At 48.5% G+C, this 15,143-nt stretch overlaps 1 long non-coding RNA gene across 1 annotated transcript in view; it reads right to left on the bottom strand.

The window, feature by feature from the left end:
* Nucleotides 1–12,460, bottom strand: part of LOC127564802 (uncharacterized) — a 68,486-nt gene extending 56,026 nt beyond the window's left edge. The window contains exons 1-2 of the long non-coding RNA XR_007954360.1: nt 12,147–12,460; nt 7,764–7,821 (exon numbers count right to left, since the gene is read on the bottom strand). This is a non-coding gene — a long non-coding RNA (uncharacterized LOC127564802). The remainder of the gene's footprint in view (nt 1–7,763; nt 7,822–12,146) is intronic.
* Between the last annotated feature and the right edge of the window lie 2,683 nt (nt 12,461–15,143).

The raw sequence follows: 15,143 nt of genomic DNA, 5'->3' as shown, positions 1-15,143 counted from the left end.
TCCTTTTCTGTCCTCCTTCTTCAGGGAAGGTTACTGGCTACATCTCGAGGGCTGTCTCATGCCATAGTAACCATAAAATAATAATACACTATCCCCACTTCACAGATGAGGAAACTGAGGCTCACTAGGGCTATTCAAGCAGCTGTGTCAGTACCAGAATGTGAGTCTGACTCCAAGTTTCGCCCAGCAGCTCGGCGGCTTCGTCACATCATCAATAACTAATAACAGCATTTCGCGTCCCTATTCTGCTTGTGAAGGAGCTCTAGGGCGCCCCAAGCAGGGCTCTGACGAGGGAGGGTCCATCCAGGGTCTCCAGAACCCTCCGAGGGCAGAATGGCGGTCAGCCAGCTTGCCCCCGGGCCTGATCCCCTGGAGCCCATTCCTTCTCTCCAGAGGGAGAGCCTGGACCAGTCCAGGAGGCTCTGGGCGTCCTTCTGGCGTGACCCCTGGGAGGTCAGGCCGGCTCTTCTGCCTCCCCCGGGGGCTCTCAGACTCAGAGCCGTGGGTGACTGAGGGGCTTGGACAAAGGGCCCCTCCTTCCAGGCTGGACCCGGCCAGAAGCCACCGTGGGCAACTGTCCCCCATCCCCGTCCTTTACCACTTGTAAGCTCCTCGTGTTTAGGGAGCCAAGTGCGGGGAAAGCTTGCGAGGGCGGGGGGCTTTGGGGGACCCCTTGGGCCCCTCTGAGCCAGGGGACACGGGGGCATCCTGAAGGACATGGCACCTGGAATCAGACGGCCTGGCTCGGGCCGACGGCGTGACATTGGGCAGCGGGCCCCCTCTGATCTGGGGGATGCCTTGTGAACCCCAAGTCTGCTGGAAATGGAAAGATTTAGGAATCTCAAGGCTGTTCGGGGATGGCGGAAGCCCCTAAAGGACAGGAGGTGGGGCCGGGCAGGGGGAGGTGCTCCCTGGTGCATTTACGCTCCTTACTGGCCCAGTGGTCTCTCCTGGACGGGACGGGGCCTCGCCCAGGCAGGGCCCGCGCTCCTCCCGGCCCCCTCCTGCGGGCCCCTGCACTAAGTAGGACAGACAGTCGGGGACACGTCCCGCCGTGCTGCTGCGCTCTAACTGAAGGCCTTCGGGATGGCCCGGGCTGTTCTGGGGGTGAGGGAATGGGCCGAAGGTGAAGGCCCTGGGAATGTCTGGGCTGATCTGGAGACAGCGGGGCTTGGGGGGATCGGGAAATCTGGGTCCATTCCCCCAATGGGGGGCAGCGCCACCCCCTGCCCAGCCCCACCTCTTGTCCTTTAGCGGCTTCTGCCACCCCCGAACAGCCTTGAGATTCCTAAATCTCCCCATTTCCAGCAGACTCGCGGTTCACAAGGCGTCCCCCAGATCAGAGGGGGCCGGCGGGCTGTGAGAGCGGGGCGAGTCATTCCATTTCTCAGTGACCCAGGGAGCACCTGAGCAGCCAAAGGCCCGTCTGTGTGAGGAGAGGGAGCCTCCTCACGGAGAAGTGTCCTGGTACCTATGAGATCACCTGTCACTACACGGCCATTAACTGAGGAAGGGAGCTGGCAGGAGCCTTGGGCCGAAGCCCCCCCGACTGAGCCTGACTCTGCTGCTCATCAGAATCACGAGCTTTGGCAAATCCCTTTCCTTCTCGGGGCCTCAGTTTCCCCATCTGTAAAACAGGCGGTCTCCGAAAGGACTTCTGGTCCGAAAGCCGAGAAACCAGTGTTGGGGCTCGGTCTCCCTACTAGGCGACGCTGACCTGTCAAAAACGCCCCCTTCTGCCCCCATTTCACCGGAGAGAACCCTGGAGACACTAACTGACCTGCCCAAAGACATGCTATTAAAAATCAAAGTCAAGATTTGAACTCGGGGCCTGACGTCCAATCCTTTTGACCATATCACGTGAACCATTTCTGGTGTGTTTTAGGTTGTGGAAAAACTAGACACGAAGGGTTAATGCAAGGACTTTCCCCCCAGTTTCTCCCAAACAGAATTAAAAGTCTGAAGGAGAAAAAAAGCAAGAAACAGTCCCAAATGATGCATGAAACACTTCTAGTCTCTGAAATATCCCACTGCTCCGGAGCAGCAAGGCCTGGGCACGGTGTCTGCAGGAAGGCAGCCTGAGGAATACCCTTCCAAGCACTCAGATCCCAGCCCCACAAACCCGGTGCTCAGGCCCTCGGGGGTCGCCCCGTGCAACCCCCTCAAAGCCTCAGTCCTGCTGACAATAAGGGGCAGTAGAGACATCTGAATTCAGGCCCTCTCTGATTCCAAATGCAGCCCTCATTAGCCAAGCAAGTAGACAGTGAACAGGCACTTATTAAGCACCTCCTGGATGCCAGGCCCTGAGCTAAGAGCTGGGAAGACCAGTCCCTGCCCTCGAAGTGCTTATAATCCAACGGAGGAGACCGAGAACAACCTCGGTACAAATAACTGCTCCGTGGCTTCTAAGCAGGAACTGAGCAGCCCCTCACCCTGATCAGAAGGAATCTGCTCCAGGTAGAGGCTGAGCTCCGCCAGGGAGCCCGTCTGGGATCGGCTGATCCTCAGGCCGCGTTCTACCCAAACTAATTATCCTGCGAACTGCGCCCAAATGCAGCCCATCATGAGGTAGGGCTCGGAGGAGCACCGACAGAACCAGCTTTATGAGCTGGCTGGGCCCTGGTACTTCGGGGCGGGGGGACTTTCTGTGAGTCTCAGCTTCCTCATCTGTGAATGGGCACAGCAGAAGCTGCTCCATCCCAAAGGAAATCCAGCCACGGCGTCTATTTGAAAACACTTTCTATGGAACAATGTGGCGGCGTACCCCGGGCCTGGACTCGGGAAGAGCAGCTGAAATCCAGACGCCATCACTTAACTTAGCATGAAACTTTGGTCAGATTACTTAGGAACGTCCTTCTGTCAAGAGGGGGATAATAGTACCACTTATCTCCGGGAGCTGCTCAAATGAGGTAATATTTGTAAAGTGAAGTGCTATATATAAATGGTGGCTTAAAGGGATATTCCAATGCTTTACTTGATTTCGCAATTAATAAAGGAATATTTGTGAATAATCTATAACTTATTTTTACCATCTCGTGGAGGGAAGAAAAAAAAGGAAGGAAGGAGGGATAGAATTTGGAACTCAAAACACTTTAAAAAATTTTAAAAACTGTTTTTAACGTGTAATTGGGGGAAAATAAGATCTTTAAAATGAATATTGATTGATCAACATACTATTTTATTCTAATTCTATTAATTATAATTATTTCAATAATTTTTATTTATTATGATGTCTTATTTTATTTTTAAAAACATGCTTTTATCCCCTAAAATATTCCAAATCAAGTTCTCAAATAATCACAATGGTCACATCCACTTCATCAGGACCTGTGATTTTGGTCTTAGTAGCCCCCCCCCCATCCTCCCTGGAAGGGCTTGGCGTGTCTTAGCGGTTACTCTAACCAGATGTTCTCTTCACATTGGTAGGCTTCCTCATCTGCAAAATGGGTTTCACAGATGTAGATCTGGGAGGATCTAGCTTTAGATATTAATCAATACTTAATCCATCCATCTCCCAGAGTCAGAAAAGAGTCAAATTTAGTAATGTACAAAAAAGGGCTTGATAAGATATTGTTAGCGATTAGAATCAATAATATCAATCCCTCTTCTGACCCACTCCAAAGGCATCATCCATCTTCCCCTCCCACCCCGACGCCGAGCATTTTTAAAAATCTCAATACACAAAGGAAAATGGGAATCCTCCTATCTTCTGAGAAGGTGACCCTTCATCTAGTAGGGTGGCCATGACATCGCCCTTTTTTATATTTTTGTTATATTAGATAAGAAAACAAAATTTAGGAAAAATGGAAGTCCTAGAAAAGAGGGGGTGCTGAACAAGCAGTTCTGAAGGATTTCTTTTACATCTGGAAACAAAGCTTTATGTTTCTTTGGTGAATCAAATGCCAGCTTGATTCAAACACGGGCACCGAGGTCCACCCTGCTGCCTACTTAAAGCATCCATTATGTTTTTGCCTTCTCTGAGATGCCTCTGTTTATGGCAAATGAAATCAAACCAAATGCAGACTATTTAGCTGTTTTCTTTCCCTTTAAACCCGTCGCCTTCCTGATCTACTCGTTTGATTGTGGCGTTGCAGGAACGACAGCCTGAAGAAAGTGGCCCTGAGTTATGTCACCATGGAGGCACACCCTGAAATACGACGGCGAGCCAAAGCAGAGAGATTTGGCAGTCTGATTCCTGACCGTGCGGCAGCAGCAAATGAAAAAAAAAAGGGTGTTTGATTAATTTCCTTGTCTATTTTTTATTTAGCACGTATAAAATCAGAGTCTAAGCACCGCTAACAGCCCATCTCAGTTAAACAGCTGCAAAGTCGATGCTTTCTCACAATTTGTGCCGGGTGATTTTTAAAGTTATAAATCCACCCAGAACAGTTGGATTAAAAACGCTGATCCGGTTTGGATTTCTACCTGGAAAGTGTCTGAGAACCCTGGTCCACCGCACCTGCACATGGTTCTCGTTCTGACCCAGTGGAAAGCTTTCCCTGAATTCTTCCTCTGCCCTATCTGTACAGAAGCCACCGCCCATTTCTCTGCAACAAGAGCACATTCTACTGCCATCTCATTAAATCATCCCCATCCATTTCTCCTTCGGGAAGCCGTTTCAGTTCCTAGCCTAGATTAGTCCCCCCCACCTTCAGTCCCTTAATTAAATCTATCGCAGGCTGGAACCAGCCCCACTGTTTGCAGACTACACCCTCTTGTAGGAAGGTCTTCCCCTTTCTGTCCTTTGACCACTCTGAGCATTTGGGTTTCCTTTTCCTACCTTCCCCATTTATCCCATCCTCATGAAATGAACCAGGAGAAGGAGTAAGTCGCAAAGACCACCTTTTTCTTATTTTTCCTTCTTTCTAAAACTCTGACAACAAGAAAGCTACACCCCAAAGCTCTGTTCGTTAGCCAGCACTGCTGCAGCAGGTCAGCGCCAGCTGTGATTTAGCATCCAAGCACATCTTCCCCCTTCTCTTGCATGGACCTGTGTGTTTGTGAGCAAGCACGCACATGCATGTTCTCATATTTTAAGGTACCGCTCCTAGATCATCTTCCTGTTTCTTTTAGTGAACAGAAATAGATGTTTCCAATTTCCATTGCTGCATCTGAATCTGAACCAGAATGTGAAATTTTACCGGGGAATGTACAGAAGGGCCTTTACTTAGAACATCAAAAGCTTGAAATAATATAAGAAAATAGCATGTTAAAGAGGAAGGGACCTTTGGAGTCTGGATTAGGGTGGCTGCCTGCTGAGATTCCTCTTCCAGCTCCCAAATTCTCTACCTTTCTATCTCAGAGTCTCTACCATCTATTTTCTAGAAGTGTTTTTCATTGGCAAACTCTGGCCTTTTGCCTCTCTCTCTCTGTCTCTCTCTATCTCTATCTGAATGCCTGGAGAAACCAGAGCTCTGCATTTTGGAAAATTAAAAAAAAGAAACAGCAAAATTCTTCAAGGCCATTTGGGGGGAAAAATTGAGCTGACTTTGCTGCAATTCCTGAATTTACTTCTCTCAGTCTTAGTAATGTCAACTGTACATCTCATTGATGAATAACAATTTTCAGAGCACTCATATTACTGGCTATGAATTAAGGAAGACAGATGGATAAAGCCTTCAGAGTCATGCACCAAAAAAAAAAAAAAAAAAAAAAAAAAAAAAAAAAAAAAAAAAAAAGGAAGAAAAAAGAAAAAGAGAAAGATGGGGGAAAAAAAAGAAAAAGGAGAAAGAAAAGAAAAGGAAAAAAGAAAAATTTTAAAAAGCCAAATGTGTATGATATATGGAAACTGGAATAGACATTTCTCCAGGCTGGGTTTTATAGCATTAAGAAGGCAAGGGGAATGCTGATTGGGAAAGAGGCCTTCCTCCTGTTCATTCACTTTTATGAGACAAAAGGCTTTCAGATGAATGCTGCATCATGCCCCACCCAGCCACCTCTGACTGTACTGTTCCTTATGATATTCCTTGGCAGTGCAAGATGATAGTTCCTAAAATCTCCAGTGTTCCAACTTGAATGCTAGGACCACATAACCTCCCTCTACCCCATATTTATACCGTGTGGGGCACGAAACAACAGTTAGATCAACTATTTAAAGCTAGATATGTTTAAGAAGCTTTACTTCACAGGACTACTTCTTACCAAAAATCTAACTTACAGGAAAATCTATTTTAGAGAATTACTGATGAAAATTTGTAAACAAGTTTCATTTAAAGAAAAAAATCCCTATTTTTTAAATGGTTTTATTTCTCCGTCATGTGTGGCTGGATCAAATGCTTTTTTGAAAATATGTAAAACCGGCTTTTCTCCAAATATACACTACATTATACTGTACACACATTAAAAACGATATTTGCATACACAGAGTGTATGCCTTGATACATACACACATGGTAAAAACTTGAAAAAATATGGACTGCATAAATCAGTGGCTGATTTTAAATCTACACCATCTCGGGCAGATCTGTTTGCCTTTTCTGCATTCCTCAGGTAGGAAAGGTTTCCCCGCTAGCCGGGGCTCAGAAATTTTATATACATTATGCCGTATGCATAAATCCCCACGCAGAGGATAAAAGACACCAACGTCTAGAGATTATAAACCTGACCTTTGATATTAAACAGCCAAGCAAATGAATGTGTCGGAGAATAGCGAGCGCATGCTTATTTGGTCACGCTACGGTAAACACGCTACTTTGTGCGCTGCCCTCATGAATATGGGAAGCCTAATATTTATTATAAATGTGGTAGGTTTTTTCCCCCAAATGACACCCCATCATGTAATCCGGCCAAGTTAAAAACAAGAATCGGAGCGATCAATATATACGTGTGTCAAAAGATTATTAGCGGCTCCAGCAGTGAAGGGGGCCCAGAGACAAGACTGTGTTGGAGGGTCCATGTGAAAGAGTAGTGTTTGGGGGAGAAGGTGCAGGTGACGAGCAAATGGGGAAACAGAAGCCCAGGATGCCAGAAGATGGGGAAAAGAATGTTTTTCGAGCTGAGATTTATTTTCTAGGACTTGGCCACTTCTTGAATGCCTGAGAATTTCAGAAAATTCTTGTAAATTACAGGTTGAAATCCCTGAACAGCAGGGAGAGGTTCTAAATTTGCACGGAGGCTCGCTTTTGGAGAATGGGTTGTTCTTTGCTAAAAGGGCAATAGAGAGAAGGAAGCACTTAGGTTATAAAAAGATGCTGGTTGCAGGGACTGGGAAACCCCTAAAATGCAGTCCCATGAACCACTCCTGCTAATGCACCAATAATGGCCTCTTTTCCTACATCTGGAATTTGCTAGGGCAAGTTGTTGTCAAGAAGCAGGTTCTGAGACTAAGAGAGAAGCTCCTGCCCTAGGCGAACTCAGAATGCAGTTCCATGAGCTTTGGATGGGATGGAGACACAAGCATTAGCTAGTCGTGGTGCATCATCACAGAGAAGAAGACCTCCGCAATATGCTACTTCTCTCATCTTGGAGATAATCAATACTCCTTGTGAAATGCAGAGGTGAGAGAGGCAAGGATACCTGGTCACCGGAGATATATGTCAGTCAGTCCAGCGCCAAACCATTCCTTCTACCATCTTCCTAACCATCCTACTGGTCCCACGGTTTTAAAACAAAATGGCGAACTTAACTAAATCCGTGTGTGTGTGTTTGTCCCTGATTCATCATATCTCAACGAGGTCCTGTTTTGTTTGTCCAACTATTATCTCCCAAGAGCCCCAAGAAGAGGAACAGAGCAGGAAGGCATATTTAACAATGGCGGTACTTACTTAGTGCACGGAGTTTGGGGAAAATCCACTGCTACCATCACCATGCCTAAGGCCACATCTGTAAGAACCAAAGGTTTGAGAGCATTAGCAGCTTGGCTATTTTCATTCTTAAGTCCCCAAAAGAACCAAGTATGACCACGAATCATTTGGCCAAGAGTCCACTGTGATCAACACATAAGGTAATTGTAGGAAAATGACAACATCATTCTGAAAACAGTAATATTAAATGAAGCGCCGAAGTACACTATTTCTTTGTTTTTCTTTTTTTACCTGTCGGACCGCTGTAATAAGGTAGGCAAGAAACCTACTCAAAAGCAGCTGTCAGGACAAAGAGATGTTTTTCCTTCGGCGTTTCCCATTCCTGACAGGCTTTGGGTCTGCCTCATCTGAAGAGCCGAGAGCCTGTGGATTTCTGAAAACCACATTTTTCATGGTGTTGGGGTGGGGTAAGGATGGGGAAAGAAGTTTTATTTTTTTTTTAATCTTTTTTAAGCCTTTCCTGAAATGAAGCTTTACAATTTCTTAATTAAAAATTTTATTTCCATCTAAGCATATATGTAAATATATGTACATACATATATAGGAGGCAGTAAGAGGTATTTACCAATGTGGCTGTTTTTTGAGATACCCATTTAATTAAAGAAAAAAAACCAGTAAATTTTCATAAGATAGCCCTTCAAAAGGGCAGGAAAGGAAAAAATAACTAAAATTCTGTGTCTTCTAGGATACTGAAACCTAACTCTACTGCATTAGCCCCTTATGTGTTGCTGAGCAAAGTTTTCTTGGAAAATGCGTAAAACCTGACTTGCCTGTATGTGTGCAAAAGGTGTGTCCTTGGAGACTGACCTGAGGAGAACAAGGCAGCCTCCGCCCATTCTGTCCAGATCCCTCTGCATCATCTTCATTATTTTTTTTTTTTAAGCTCCAGTTAAAGGCTATGAATTCACATCATCTCCAATTTTAATTAAAAGAAAAAAAATGTTTTGAGCTCTACCGCTTTTGGCAAAAAGCAGCCTGATTGTTTATTCATCCTGACCATTCACTTCTTTCATCCGAGGTGGGTGTTCTGGAATGTCCCAGCATGCAGGACTGCATGCCTGTTTACCCTGGGACTTGAGGGGCTGCATCAGCTCTGGAACCTTCCTTCCCAACCATTACTGTGCAAGCAGACAAAGCTGGTTAAACACAAAAATCGTGCCCACAAAAGGGGGGGAGCGGAGGCTTCGGAAATGAACCTCCCCAAGGCAGCCATCTGAGTGTGGATGGCATGGAACTCCTCGGCAGCATGGACCACGACCAGCCAGCCAGAGATGGGATACAGTTTGCTGAATAACTGCTCGCAGAGGCTTTGCTTTTCATTGCTTATTGCTTTAGAGAATTCCAAAATCTTTGCAGAATTGAGGGCCGTAGGAGGGGAGAGGGAGGTAATTAAAAATACTTTAAATAGGGTAGCATAAGCAAGGGAAAGGCAGACAGGGCTTGCCATTTTAACCAAGAGATGATATGAGCAATTGTCAAGAGAAATTCCACCCTACTGGTATGGCATAAATTGAGCATCCTTCTCACGTTTATTAATTTATATAAGTGATGTTGTGAAAGGAGCACAATTTTTTCTTCTTAAAAACTTTTTTTTTAAAAAAAGGAAGGGCAAAAATTTGTAAGCTGGCTTTTTGAATTAATAAAAAGTATCCTAGAATTTCATCAGAAAGACTGACGGTGTTGTGCCTAATCAAAAAGGATTGGTAATAAGCAGAATATCTTGACTGATGTCTATTTCCCTTTTCTTTAGGATAGCTGGGGAAAAAATCCCCTTTCCTCTCAAAGTAAGGTCTCATTCCTACACAACCATGCTATTATGGCAGTCCTGCAGGCATTAATAATTCCGGATTTATCTGGTGGCTCTGATATGACTCCAAGAGGAAAAGATGGAGAAAAAGAACATCGTTCTACTGGTGATCCGTTACTAACATGTATTTCTTTTAACACTGACAACATCCAGCCATGTTAATATTTCCTTTTTAATAAGTCGGTCCTAAAACAAGGAAGAATTTTTTTTTGTTTTTGTTTTTAATATAAACTATGGATACCCACTACAAGAAGTTTCTCTTAACTATTTGTCCTTCAAATGTTCCAGCAGCAACATTTAAACTTGAATGAAATAGACTCCATGTGATTTTCCCCTCTCTAAATGAATTCCAGAAAGTGAAATGGCTATTTTACTGTGGGCTAGCTCTACCATGTTGTCCCTCTCCAAAGGGCTACGAGCAGATTAAGAACCCTTGTTGCTCAACATGGTTATTCTCAAAAGTGTTAGTCATTCTTTAAATATATATGATACCTAAGCAGCCCACTGCACCACTGCAAATGCCTAATTCCTCTCCTTTTCCTTCTGTCTTCCATGCAGATGTAAGGCAACAGGGTGGGGCCATCTGAACTTCAGCCGCAAGCAGCAAAACTCAATTATCAACCCATATTTCTTTCTTCCATTTTTCCCTTCTAAATACCTTTGAAATCATTCTGCTTTTCCAAAGGCACTGCTTCTAATTTTAGAAGATAAATTAAAATCTTTGTGGGGAGCCAAATCCTGTTAGTGTGCATATATGATGAGAGGTACCTAGCTGAAGGTGACATGTTCATATGTTTGGTGGAAACCATTGGGGGGAGGGAAGATGAAAACACATCGTCCTTGGGAAAGCAAAAATCTAGCTTTTTGGGGGGCATCCAGTCCTCTGTGTACCTGTAGATAAGGGTTTTCCATCCAAACCATGCCGGTCTTCTGTTAGGTCAATTAGACTGCATATCAGTTCAGCCAGGACAACTGAGCTGAGAGCAGACCAGGACAAGAAGCCAGCTTCTGTCACACCCATTTTTTGCTAATCCTGCCTCTCGAATAAATTCTGTTTTTATCATCTTTTTCATTTTATCAGCCAACTGCAAGGTTGGGAGTTGAAGAGGCTACAAGAATAGTCGATCAGAAATAGCCCAAAATCAAAAATCCCCTTGACCAGAGAGGTCTCGAGCTTAACTGGGGAATTACCAAGCATGCCGTTCTTTCACTCAGAGAGCAATTGCATTAGGTCTGATTTCTTCCTCTATTGACAATTCCTGCTTCTTTTTCTCCTCAGTCTGCATTTTATCAGCTTGCCATAGCCTTCTGTAGCATATGACAAATCGAATTGGCTTTCCCTGGGACTCATTCAAGGAAGATAGTCTCTATTTTTCAGGACACCTTTCTCCATTTAGCTTACACTCCTGGGCACACACGCACACACAACACACACACACACACACACACACACACACACACACATCCCTATGAAAATGTATGTCTTGTGCAATTTTGGGGGTTGGGGTGGGGGGAGGGCAGTAGGAGAAAACAGACAAAAACAACTTAACATGCAAAAAAAAAAAAGTGAGAAAGCAGATTCAATCCATACCAAAAAAAAAAAAAAAAAAAAAAGGTACAATCTGGAGATCATTTTTTAAAACCCAAGCCTAAATTTTACTTTTCAAAACATTATGCCAAAATAATGGATATTTTCTACTATGTCAAACTTTCCAAATAAATAAGCAAAATGATCCTGCTGGGTCTTTCTATGATTCAGCACTTTCCCATCATGAGTCCAGCAGGAGTTCGAGGGGAAGGAGACATTTTCTGTGGCTTCTCTGGGGGTGTATGGGTGTGTGGGTGGGTGTGTGTTTAACTGCATACTTTTAACTGAGCTATCTGCATTCCTGCTGCCACGAAGGGACCTACTGGAATCCAAGGCTGTTGCTGCTGGGGAGGGGAGGGGAGGAGGGGGCTCTGCGACCCGTCAATCATTAGGGCAATCTCTCTCCCCAGTACTAAAGATGATGGCTTGAAAGAGGTGAGGGGGTACCTCCACCCCCACCCCCCTGCAAAGGACGCACACTGGCACCCACACAATCTCAGAGAAACACCATAGATCCCGAGGCTTCGAAGACCTAGGGAGCTCGGGAAGATGCAGGGAGATCGGGTCCCACCCCCTCTTTTTCCCTTGGAGGAAACTTCAATTCCACGCAGTAGAGGTACACGCCCAAAGAGCTCAGCCTCAGAAATTGGTGTCAAGGACCCTCGCTAGGGCATTTTCAGCCGAGCCCTCCTCCCCAATCAAGGCTTGTACTGGGGAGCGTATTGGTGACCCCCCAGACGAGAGGGCGTGGGAACTGGGGAGCAACAGCCAGCCGCCCACTCGCACTCCGTCCCCAAAGTTAGCACTGCGGTGCGGTCTGTGTTCACCCCAAACCTTCGAGAGAGAGCCGTGGGCGGGGTGGGGTGCACTGGGGGAAACCCGCGCCCCACCCACCCCCACGCGGGCGGCAGACCCCCGGCCAGCCCTCCGCCGCCCGGAACTCACTCACCTGGAGCTCAGGCAGCGAGGCGAGGCGAGACGAGGCGCGAGGGCAGAGCCTCCCGGCGACGGCAGTGGTGGCGGCTGGCGGCGTGGGGCGGCGTGGGGCAGCCCGGGCGGCGGCACAGGACCCTTTCCCCTGCTGGCTGGCGCGGGCGCAGGAGGCACCGGGAGAATGGAGAGGCTGGCCGGGGAGGAGGGGAAAGGAGAGGAGGGGGGCGCTAAGGAGGAGGGAGCGACCTCAGCATCCTCAGCATCCTCATCCTGCATCCCCGCAGCAGCATCCCCAGCAGCAGCCCGGCCGCGGCCAGGGCGCGAGCTGCACAGAGCCGGCCCCGCGCGGGCGGGGGACTTTGTAACCGAGCAGGCAGTACCATCGCCCCCCGGACTCGCGGGGGGGTGGAGGCAAGGGTGGGAGGGGGGCCGAGAGGCCCGCGCGCGGCTGGCGGTCAGGTGACAGCGGACCACCCTCCGCTGCGGAGGAGGGTGGTTCCTGCCCGAGAGGAGCCTCCCCCAGCCCACCCCCCCAGCGTGTTCTGATTGGAACTCCCGCATCATTAACATGCGAGAACCCGAGCCGGGGCCCGAGCACGTGACGCGCGGGCTCCCCCAGCCCCGGGTGGATTCCGGCTCGCGGATTCCCAGCCCGCCCCGCCCCCTCCCCTCCTTCAGGTACCCCCTCCCCGTCCGGCTCCCCACCTTCTTGGAAAGCAGGAAGGGCATTATCCTGCAGCGCGCGCTAGGGGAACTCGCGCGCACGTCGGAGGGGCGGAGGCGCGATCTGGGGGTGCGGGGCTGCAGCGCGCTGCGCCACGAGTGCATCTGTTGCAAACCGCTCGGGGCTGCAGAGCCGGCGGGGACGTGCTCCCCCAGGCCGGCCTGGCCCCCGCCGCCCCAGCGCGCCTCCTTGCGAAGACCGGCACGGTCGTGTCGTTTTTTTTTTTTTTTTTAATTGCATGTTAGTCTTATTTCTTTTCCCGAATAAAGGCGACTATAATGCGAGCATTAGCCCCTGCATCGCTCAGGGGGTGAGGCAGGAGCTCCCCACCCCAGGCTGGCGAGGCTGCCCATCTCCCCTGGCCAGGACAGCCGGCTCCATCTCCCCGCCCCCTCCCTACTTCCTCCTCCGGGAAGCCCGGGCGGGGATGGAGGCGGGGATGGGGAGTGGGGGCGGGGGGCGGGAGTTCTCTGTAGGGCGGATTCGGTCCGGATCCTTTGTGAGGGCAAACAGTCATAAAGGTCAAATTAAAACAATTAAAGCTAGTGGGGCGAGAAGGGACACACTGAAAGGTTGAGTAGGACTGCGCTATTAATCATCCATAAAGATAATTGCTTTGCCTATCAGAAGGAAATATAGCTGTGACAAGCGCCGCTGGGAGTTAGGCATTCTAAACCTGAATTCGAATGGCAGAGACAGGCCTGAAGGAGTGAGGCGGTGCCCGGGGTCCCCCTCCTTCCTCCGGGCGGCAGAACGCCGGGGCGAGAAGCTGGGGGGAAAGTGCAGTCCTCTCCGCTCTCTGCGGATGCATGTAAAGTCCCCCACGGAATCAAGGAATCGTGTGTGTGAATCAGTACGTGTGTGCCCCGGATTCGTGTGCGTGCGTGTGTGTGCAGGATGGCTACTCGCCGGTGTCTTTCAAACTTGGATTAAAGGGCTCATAGACTGCATTAGGGCCCTGGACCTCTCGAAGGCGATTTCGAACTGAAGATCCTCAAACTGAGCCTTGGGATCCCTCCGCAGCTACCCCTCCCCCCCTCCCCCCCAGCTCCTTCACCTCTCCTAGAAGTAAGACTCCCGAATGCGGGTTAGTCTCGTCCATCAGCGGTCCTGGAGGACTCGGAAAGCTTCCTGCTTTCGGCTCGTCTCCCTCAGACCAATCGCAGTTCAGATGCCCCTCCCTCCCACTCTCGGGGTTTTTCCAAACCCGAACCCCTATTCAAATCAACTGGGGGATTGGAAAGGAGGAAAAAGCCTCCACTTTCTTCCAGAGACCCCCGCTTCTGAGATTTCCAAACCCAAACCAAACAACTTATTGAAAAACGCTAAAAAGATCCTACCCTTTCCCCCGTTTTCACAAATAACCGTCAAAGGAACTTTTTAAGAGACTTTTAATAGAATGGGACTTCCAACACGAAGGCAAGCCCCCACTTCCTGTCCAGCTTTAGAGTCCGTCTTAGCTACCCCCACTGAATACCCCCAGTTGGGTTGGAGCTCTGGTGATTTACACAATCCAGGCTATCCAAGCTTCCCTTTCCTCCTCCAGATCCCGAACAGCCTTGCCTAGTGCAAGCCTTAAGTTTAATCGACCAGCGTTCAAGGGCCTACTATGTGCCAGCTCTGCAACCAGCGCTGGGGATACGGAGCCAAAAGCACGTGACATAGTAGGGATTTTTTACTCCCTTCCCCCAAAAAGGATATTGAAACGTGTTGGGATTTTTCCTATAATGAGTAAATCTGGTGGTTAATATCGATTACAACTGGAGTGGAATTAGCGTTCGAAGTTGGAATTAGGGTTAGAAAGCAGACCGAGAAGCACGATCAACCAATTTTAATCCGTCATTTATCGGGCTCGAGTTTCTGGCCCCCGCCCGCGGGCCGCCCCCACAGCCGCGAGGCGGCTGTTTGCAGTGGCTAGGGGAGGATTTACAGGGTTTTCTGCACTTGTTGCAACGTGGGCGGAGAGCAGCTAGAGCAAGCGGTGATGGCGAGTCCTCAGTTACCATCCAGGGGCCGAGTGTGGAAGGGGAGACTTAGAAAGAGGCGCGCGCGCCCACGCCCACGCGCGCCCGCCCACGCCAGGAGGGAGAGGCAATTGTGTTCGGACAGCAATGCAGGGCTCAGCAGCCGCTGTTCGCTGGAAACCCTAGTGGTGGCTGGCTCTGGGAAGTAGGCAGAGAGCCGGCAGCGCTTTATACGAAGCTACTCCTGGGTCCCGAATAATAGTAATGAGAGTAAGAATAGAGCCAGAGGGCCTTGATGAGTGAGAGCCCAGTGCCCTGGGAATCG

Source organism: Antechinus flavipes, chromosome 5 (assembly GCF_016432865.1).
Source record: "Antechinus flavipes isolate AdamAnt ecotype Samford, QLD, Australia chromosome 5, AdamAnt_v2, whole genome shotgun sequence".
In the NCBI taxonomy this organism is placed as follows: domain Eukaryota; kingdom Metazoa; phylum Chordata; class Mammalia; order Dasyuromorphia; family Dasyuridae; genus Antechinus; species Antechinus flavipes.
The sequence above is the reverse complement of the archived record's forward strand: the minus strand, read 5'-3'. Positions and strand labels throughout refer to the sequence as shown.